Source organism: Vicia villosa, linkage group LG1 (assembly GCF_029867415.1).
Source record: "Vicia villosa cultivar HV-30 ecotype Madison, WI linkage group LG1, Vvil1.0, whole genome shotgun sequence".
Taxonomy (NCBI): Eukaryota; Viridiplantae; Streptophyta; class Magnoliopsida; order Fabales; family Fabaceae; genus Vicia; species Vicia villosa.
Genome location: NC_081180.1, coordinates 127,383,768 through 127,391,866, shown reverse-complemented (window position 1 = coordinate 127,391,866; position 8,099 = coordinate 127,383,768). Strand labels below are relative to the sequence as shown.

Below are 8,099 nucleotides of genomic sequence, written 5' to 3'. Positions count from 1 at the left end.
TATTACAGGTCGATCTGGGAGGCTGAAATTATAGGCTGCACTTTAAAATATCTCATTTAGCAACGACAGCGCTTTTAAAAAGCGCTCTTAAAGGTCCCCCTACTAAAGCGCTTTGTTACAAAAAGCGCTGCCAAAGATAAAAAAAAAAGAAAAAAAAAAGCAACCTACCAAAGCGCTTTTGGAAAAGCGCTCTAGTAGGGGGGGTCTACCAGAGCGCTTTTTCTGGAAAAAGCGCTCTTATAGGGGGGTCTACCAGAGCGCTTTTAGAAGCACTTTCGTAGCCTACGCCAGCGCTGGCTTTGGCAGCGCTTTAAAGCGCTGTTAAAGGCCAAAAAAAGCGCTTTTAAAGCCCTTCTGTGTTGTAGTGAATGTTTTATCTAAGACGTGTATTGATGGTGTGTATCACGTGTTCTGACTATGTGCAGTTTTGGAAACTGTCATTTCCAGAATAAATTGGATGTCTTATAAGCATTCAAGTCTTTTAGCCGGTGCAAAATATTACCCAATGCGTTTCTTTGTTGAAGTAGCGTTTCTTGACTAAGACATTTGTTACAGTCTAGGTATGTTATCCTGGTTGCTCAGGTATTTAGAGATACTTTTTGTTTCTTTTTCTTCACTTCACTTTTTATTGTCTTTGTTTGCTTGTTCTCATGTCCTTCGCTCGGGTATGAGTAAATTTAGAGTCTGTAAAGGTTATGTTTGTCATCTTGTGGCAAACATATGGAAAAGGGTAGTGTTCAGACATTTCTAAGTCTGAGGTCAATCTTTGCAGTTGTTTTGCAAAGGTGTCGAATAGAACATTCTATTTGGAATATGTTTGTCTTGCATTTTTGCAAAGTGTTTGTTTTGAGTCTTGTTTGACTCTTGAACACAAATTGTGTCTTGTGTTATGAGTTATCCAATATAGAGGTCTGGTTTCTCTATGTCTGTGAATGGATAATTCAAGTGTTTGTTTTTGTTGGTTTGTTTCCTCTTGTGCTCTGAAAAAGGATGTTGTGTTTATCTCAGTCGTGACATAGTTCTCAATTTGAGGGGGAGTAATTGGTATTTTCTTCCTCATGTGCACCATGACTTCAGTTTTTTCTCCTTCTATGTGAAGTTGGTGTCTATGGTGTTATGATTTCTGTGCTATAGTGAGTTCTCCTTCTACTAAGAAGCCTTTGTCATATTATGGCTAAAAAGAGAGAGAAGTGGTTATTATGTTATCTTTGTGGAGCATCTTTTAAGGGGGAGAAACTATGTTATCCGTGGGAACTTTAAGAGAGAGAGAGAGAGAGAGAGAGAGAGAGAGAGAGAGAGAGAGAGAGAGAGAAAGAGAGAGAGAGAACATTGGAAAGTGGGACTGCCACAAAGAAGTCCTGGTATGATATCGAGACATCATAGACGAAGACTGCAGATTGTCTCATACAATGATTGTAGATCATAATAGTTACTATCTGAAGACTTCCAAATTGTTGCTACTGTACTTAATTATTAAAGAACATTGTATTTGTTTAGCTTCTGTAATACAAAGGTTGTATAAATTAGTTTTAGCCAAAATAAGCCAAAGGGGGAGATTGTTGTTTCTCTATAATTTGAATTGGCATTTTGTTTGGTAAAACTAATATAGTGGCAATTAGTAAGATATGATTTGTATCTTGTAAGAGAAAGTAGTTGGTAGTTCTATTTGATAAAGGAACATGTTGAGTTGAAATGTTTCAACATCTGGACAACATGTCGAAGAAGATGTCCTATGCAACTCATTCGACATCGCGCCTGAACTTAACTGTTAATTGGATCAAAATCAATAATTAACAGACTGCAGAATATTATGGAAATATTATGCAATCTTATGTGGCGCTCAAGTTAAGGATAAAAGAATTTATTTGTTATCTCTTATGTAGAATATTTAGGAATCTAATATTTGAAGCACTATTTTCATGGAGAAGATTGTGGAGAATATTTTGGAGTGCTTTTAGCATCTAGTCCTATCTTTGTGAAGAATATCTTGGAGTGTTTCTAGCAGCTAAAATTGTGGAGATATTTTAAGAAATAAATGATTGAAGTCCTAACTTAAAGGAGAATATTTTGGAGCGTTTCTAGCATGGATTCTAGCATGGAAGATGTTCTAGGAAACACATGATATTGTTCCTATTTTTATGCAGAATCTTCTAAAGATTTGTAACAGCTGATGAGTTGTGATTGAAGGCCCAAATCCAGTTGGGTATAGGTTATAAATAGAAGCTTTGTAACTTAGGAAAAAAACCAACCGAGAATAGAAAAGATGTAATCATTAGGGCTAGGTTAAGTGAACCTCCTGGGTTGTGGGAAGGTCACCGTAATCCTTGAAGCCTTGACGCAAGAGGAGTACATATTGTTCTTGGAGGAAGCTTTAAAGTAACTCCAAGTTAGTGTTCATAGTCAAGAGTCTTGGATATGTATTGTCATGGAAGTGTGTCTTCCAGACTGTTTGTCTTTGTGATCAGAATGTTGGGTATTAGGTCGTTGCTACAGCTCCTGGGACTGGATAACTATACAACATCACTGCGGTGATAGGAAGTGGGATGGGGATATTCCATATCTAGAGAGGATCTAGGTAGAAGGGTCATTGGATAGAGATTAAGTGAAGGAGTTGTAAACAGGGATGTTTAGCCCTGAATTAATACTGTTGATAGTGGACTTCATTCCTGGCTTGGTAGCCCCCAGAGTAGGTGTGTTTGTCACCGAACTGGGTAAACAAATATGTGTGTTGTTTATTGTTTGTTTGGTTTTCTGTTTATACCGGTATATATCTTGTTGTGTTTTTAATATTGGATCAGATGTCTTGACATGCCATATGACATATGAAGTCTGACTTGCCAGAATTTCATTTCTTATAAATTTTATTGTCCTTGGTTTAAATTTATGATAATTGGTCTAAAGACCATGAAAAACATAGAGTAATTGGCTGCATATTTCATTTTCATAAAAAAGGTAGAAAAGTGTTCGTTTTTATTTCCTGAGGTTGAATATGCATAAATGTCCATCAATTCCATGAATTCTTGTATAAAAGATGAATTTATTTGACAAGCTATCCGTGATTTGAAAGAATTGGATATCAAAGTATAACACATCATACAATTTTTCTAAGAGAAGCAGAAGAAACATGATGGTCGAGGAAGAAGCCCACACTTGATCTTCATTTAGATATGGATGATACTCGTGGGATATGTTTGTTGATTCCATGGTTGATATATTAGTAGATGAGATGCTAAAAGGAAATAACTATTTTTGTCTGGCCTTGAAACTTGCTAAAGGAAATTACACTAACTAGTGTGTATACCCGTGCGAGGCACGGGTTTAAATTTAGTACAATTGATTTCGACCAGTATGACTATAATGAAATTCAAATTAACTATATAATGATTAGGAATATACTCACGGTCTTGGATCGTCTCTATGTGAGGCACGTGATAAAAGGATTCAATAGAATAAATTTATACATAATAAAAATATTTTCTCTCATTTCAAACATTCAATGAAAATTATTTGATAATTCATTTATTTTTCAAAAATATTAAATTTTGAGATAGAACTTTTCAAATATTAAAAATAATTTTTATTTATTGACTCAAGTTTTAAAATTAAGAATTGTATTTTACAAAGGTACATAAGATTCATATAGTATGAATTTACATTAACAAAAATATGATATGAATATAAAATTCATATATTGTACATTTACATTTATTCATCTATCTCATAAATATTTAATACATAATAGAATAATAAATAAAATAAATATAAAATTATCAATTTTTTTTTCATAAAAAAGTTGTGATTTCTATACATTATACTTATCTTGCATTTTTTGTTAAAACAAATATTATATCAACGTTTAGTATAAATGTTACAATTTTAGAAGACCCGTGCACCATAGAATCTCCACGTTATTTTTTAAATCTTTTCCCTTTGAGTTTGATTTTTTAACTATATTTTATTAGAAATAATAATATGTAATAATAGTAATATTAATATGTGATAATAATACGTAATAATAGTTGATTTATGGATAAAAATATATTATTTCATTCCCTACACCAAAACAAAATATACATATTGTGAGAGTAGCCATTAAAGTAATTTTCTATTACAATCATATTTATTTTACTAAATCTATGGGCTAATCTGTCAATTTGCAAATGTAATCATTATTAGTTATTATCGTCTAATTAATATTATGTGTAACACAATTAAATTCAGATCTTTTTATAGATAACTCGTAAACTTTCGTTTAATAAATTTCTTAATTAGGCTAATAAAATAATTATTAATATCTTTTTAGTCATTTTTTGTGTATCATAACAATTGCAAAAAAAACTTATTTAGTTTGCATTATAGTTTTTTGTTTAATATTAATTTTAAAATTACTATTATCAAATTTAATACAACATTAATGTCAAAAATAATAATATATATTGATTTGTTTCTTAACTATTATTTAAATTAAGAAAATAAAATTGACTTCATTATTATTACTGCCTTACAGGTTTTTTTTATGACTGGGCAAATAATTATGACTTTTACTCAAAAAAAATGGTTAATCAAAATATAGTTTATTTCTTATTTTTTTTACCAATGCAAAAATAAAATCTATAGTTTATTTCTTCTATTACCAATGAAAAAATATTCTCTTACCGATGCAAATGCATCAACTCTAAATATTACCTCTTGCTTTAATGACTAAAAAATCTGACAAAGTTTAAAAAAAAAATACATAAACTAAAACCATCATTACGTTATGGCATCATTCTTTGATCTACTAATTAATAATAACCTATTTAACCTATTTGATTTCAAATTATAGTCGAATTTATTTCTATTTAAATGCTTCCAATACATATTATTTTATTTTATGACTTTCTAAATTTCAATTTTTTCTATTTTGTCGTTCATTATTGTTCTTAAAAGCAGAAAATTAGAGAAATCACACAAGCCTTTTATTAATAAGTTATTTGAATTTGAAATTAATTATCTTATGAATTTTTATTGTAAATAATAAATCATAGAAAAATATTTTACTAAATAAATAATTATTATGCTGCTTCAATACTAAAATTAATTATCAATATTATTTATTATTCAATCCATTTTATATTATTTGTGGCAATTGAGCTTCTCATACGGATTAAGAAAATGTTATAAAAAAACAAAGTACTTTATTTCTCATGTTTGAATTTATATATATTTTTTAAGTATATAAATTTAAATTTAAATTTCATTAGTTACGTTTTAATATTAATATAAGTAGTATATATGTCATGATTTTAAAAATAAAAAAAATGAAATATATCATATATATTTTATGTAAAAGTCGATTTATTTTATATAAAATTTATAAATTATTGTAATGTATATTTTTTCCATTTATTTTTTCTGGCAAACAATTTTTTTATTATAATTATCAATCTTAGATTTTAATACAACAATAATTATTTTATAAATATAACTCTTAATTATTTATTTGAGAGAATGAAATGAATGTGATTAAATTAAAAATAATGAATGATATTAAAAAATAATTAACGTCATAAAGAATAATATATTTTATGAATATTATAATAATGAATCTATGGTTTAAATGACACTAAATAATTTGTTTCTCTTAAATTTTTTCTTATTTTTCTTACTTATTTTGTGTTTTCATTCAATGTTCAATTATTTTAAAATTGATTTTTCTGATTTTTTATTTAAACTTATTAATTGATTGCTACATTTTAAAATAAATTCATATCTAAGCTGTTCAACCATTTGTGAAACAAATCCAAAACCAAAAAAATAAATAAATAAACAAATCTCTGAATTTGAACTTTTTGAGGAGATTAACACAAAGGTGAAAGAAAGGTATGAATGAACTAAAAATACAAAGCAATGTTTGTCACTACAATCACCAGAGATGGCCTTTTTATAGCAATATGAGGGAAATTCTGAAAGTTTCAATAGGGAGTGTAGCAACTGAGAATTATGTTCTCAGACAAAGATGATTGAATTTCCCAGCCCGGTGGTAGCAACTGAGAATTATGTTCTCAGGCATTTAGACAGATTACTTATGCAGCCAGTTAACAACCTAAAAAATAAAACTATAACGGCGTAAAAACTTGGACACTTATAATCCAAATATTACATATGAAAAATACATTTGATGATTCTACTCACATAGTTAGGAAATATGACCATATCAACATTTCACTGAACAAAAGGAGAAAGTTATCTGAGTTTAGATGTCGACTTCGGAATTGTTCTAACAATCATTATTGCACCACTCGGAACCACTTCGTCACAATTAATTATTCTCTGCAATGAAAGATGATAATCAGTGTTGATACGTGCATATAAAGTGGCTTGAATCATGACTGCCGTGACTATGTCATTTGGTTTACCGACAATCCGAACAATTTGAGTGGCTTGAAGTTGAACCTCAGCAGTTTCTGTCATAACATCATGATCAGGTACAGATAATTAATAGATTGGAAAAATAAAAAGAAAAGGTTCATATGAAACCACCATCTTCAGAGTTCCATCGATAATTTTTCCGGCTCGACAATAGTTGGCAGTAGGTTAATTGGCAGTAGCTTAGCATTGCAAGCTAACTTGACTATTTTTAAATCATGAGATAAAACAAAAGAATGGTATAGAATTAGATGTTGATATACCAAATACCAAATATGAGCTCTTTGACATTATAAGGAAACCAAATGTATTTGGAATGTATCACACACCAGTATAGTCTTTACCCAAGTAAAAATACTCTTTGCAACGGGAAAAGCCGATACTCCAAGATCTCCTCCACTAATCTGCAGCAAAAAAGTAACACATTTAACAATCAAATTAACCCTTATTTATTTTAGTAAGAATTCAAATGATAGTGATTACAACGACGACGATTAAAGCAAAGTGGTGGAGTTTCATTTTTTTTATAGAATTCTGACTTGAAGATTTTCCTTATAAGGTCTGGATCAGACACTATAAGATGAACAGTGGATCCAAAACTAAAATCATCAGAAATCAACATATATTACCAGAGATGGAGGAAACGAAAGAAGTGTGAAATATGATAAGAAATTTGTAGTATTTATATAGGTAAAATCAACATCAATCAACATAAATTAAAATAAATTACCTGCAAAATTGAAGAATTGATGATGAGATCAAAGGCCCTACACAATTACAATTCAACCAAAATCAAAATCACAATCAATTCATTGTACGAATCAAAGGGAAAAAAGAAAATCAAACATACTCGCTGGTGAGGAAGCTGATTCAATGAGCATTTCAGCCGTTCCAACTTTCTCTCAGCATCTCAAACGAAAAACAAAATTGAGGGTCTCTTCTCCCTCATTTAAGTCATCGAGCCAACAAAACCAAACCCATCTCTAGAATCCTTCATATTCTCTCTTCAATTTTTTCTTCATAGGTGTGATTTCCGCGGTGTCTTGTGACTCTCTCAAAATCAGCATGGTAGAGAGAAGAGTGACCGCACTGCTTGCTTCGACGGGAGGAAGGTGAATTTCAGAGGCGGATAAAGAGGTGGACAATTCGTCAGATGGAGGCGGATAAGGACGTCATCGCAAGTGTTGTGCTACAGAGAGGAAGGTGGTGCGAAATCGTCGAGTTTGACGGAGTGACAACATCAGTTGATTTGCAAACCAATATACTAACCTGTTGTAAATCAGAAGTTTGAAACCGTGATATATATAAGCAGAGGAAAATCATTGAAGGCTATTGAAAAAATCACGAATTGATGCCATTACAGCATTAGGCGGATTCCATCAATTTCTTGATTGGAAATTGCAAAAATTTAATAAACATGGGGAAGGAGTGGAGGAGAAACAATTGATTTTGCCTTGGAGGTTGAAGAGGAAATCTGAAGGGTTTTTGGGCGTGAAAACTGGTTTTGGAAAAGGGAAAAGGCGACATCTATTTAATTGGATTTAAAAATCAAATAATAATCCTATAAAAAATAATATAATTAATAATTTAATAATAAAGAATAATATTTTATTACTATTAATAGAAACCCACTAAAATATAAGAATGCATGAGAATGAGACATGTGGCAAACTTGCCTAAGTTCTCATTTT

The 8,099-nt window shown here is 30.4% G+C and overlaps 1 long non-coding RNA gene across 6 annotated transcripts; it reads right to left on the bottom strand.

Moving 5' to 3' along the window:
- Window positions 1-5,817: 5,817 nt before the first annotated feature.
- On the bottom strand, window positions 5,818-7,892 carry LOC131616503 (uncharacterized). 6 transcript variants are annotated; one of them, XR_009288111.1, is made up of 5 exons: window positions 7,259-7,892; window positions 7,139-7,175; window positions 6,738-6,812; window positions 6,523-6,613; window positions 5,818-6,446 (listed from the first exon to the last, which is right to left on the bottom strand). It is a non-coding gene; the product is annotated as an uncharacterized LOC131616503 (long non-coding RNA). The 6 variants fall into 6 exon arrangements; XR_009288108.1 differs by having other exon boundaries at window positions 5,818-6,085; window positions 6,175-6,812; XR_009288112.1 differs by having other exon boundaries at window positions 5,818-6,312; window positions 6,399-6,812.
- Window positions 7,893-8,099: the final 207 nt, after the last annotated feature.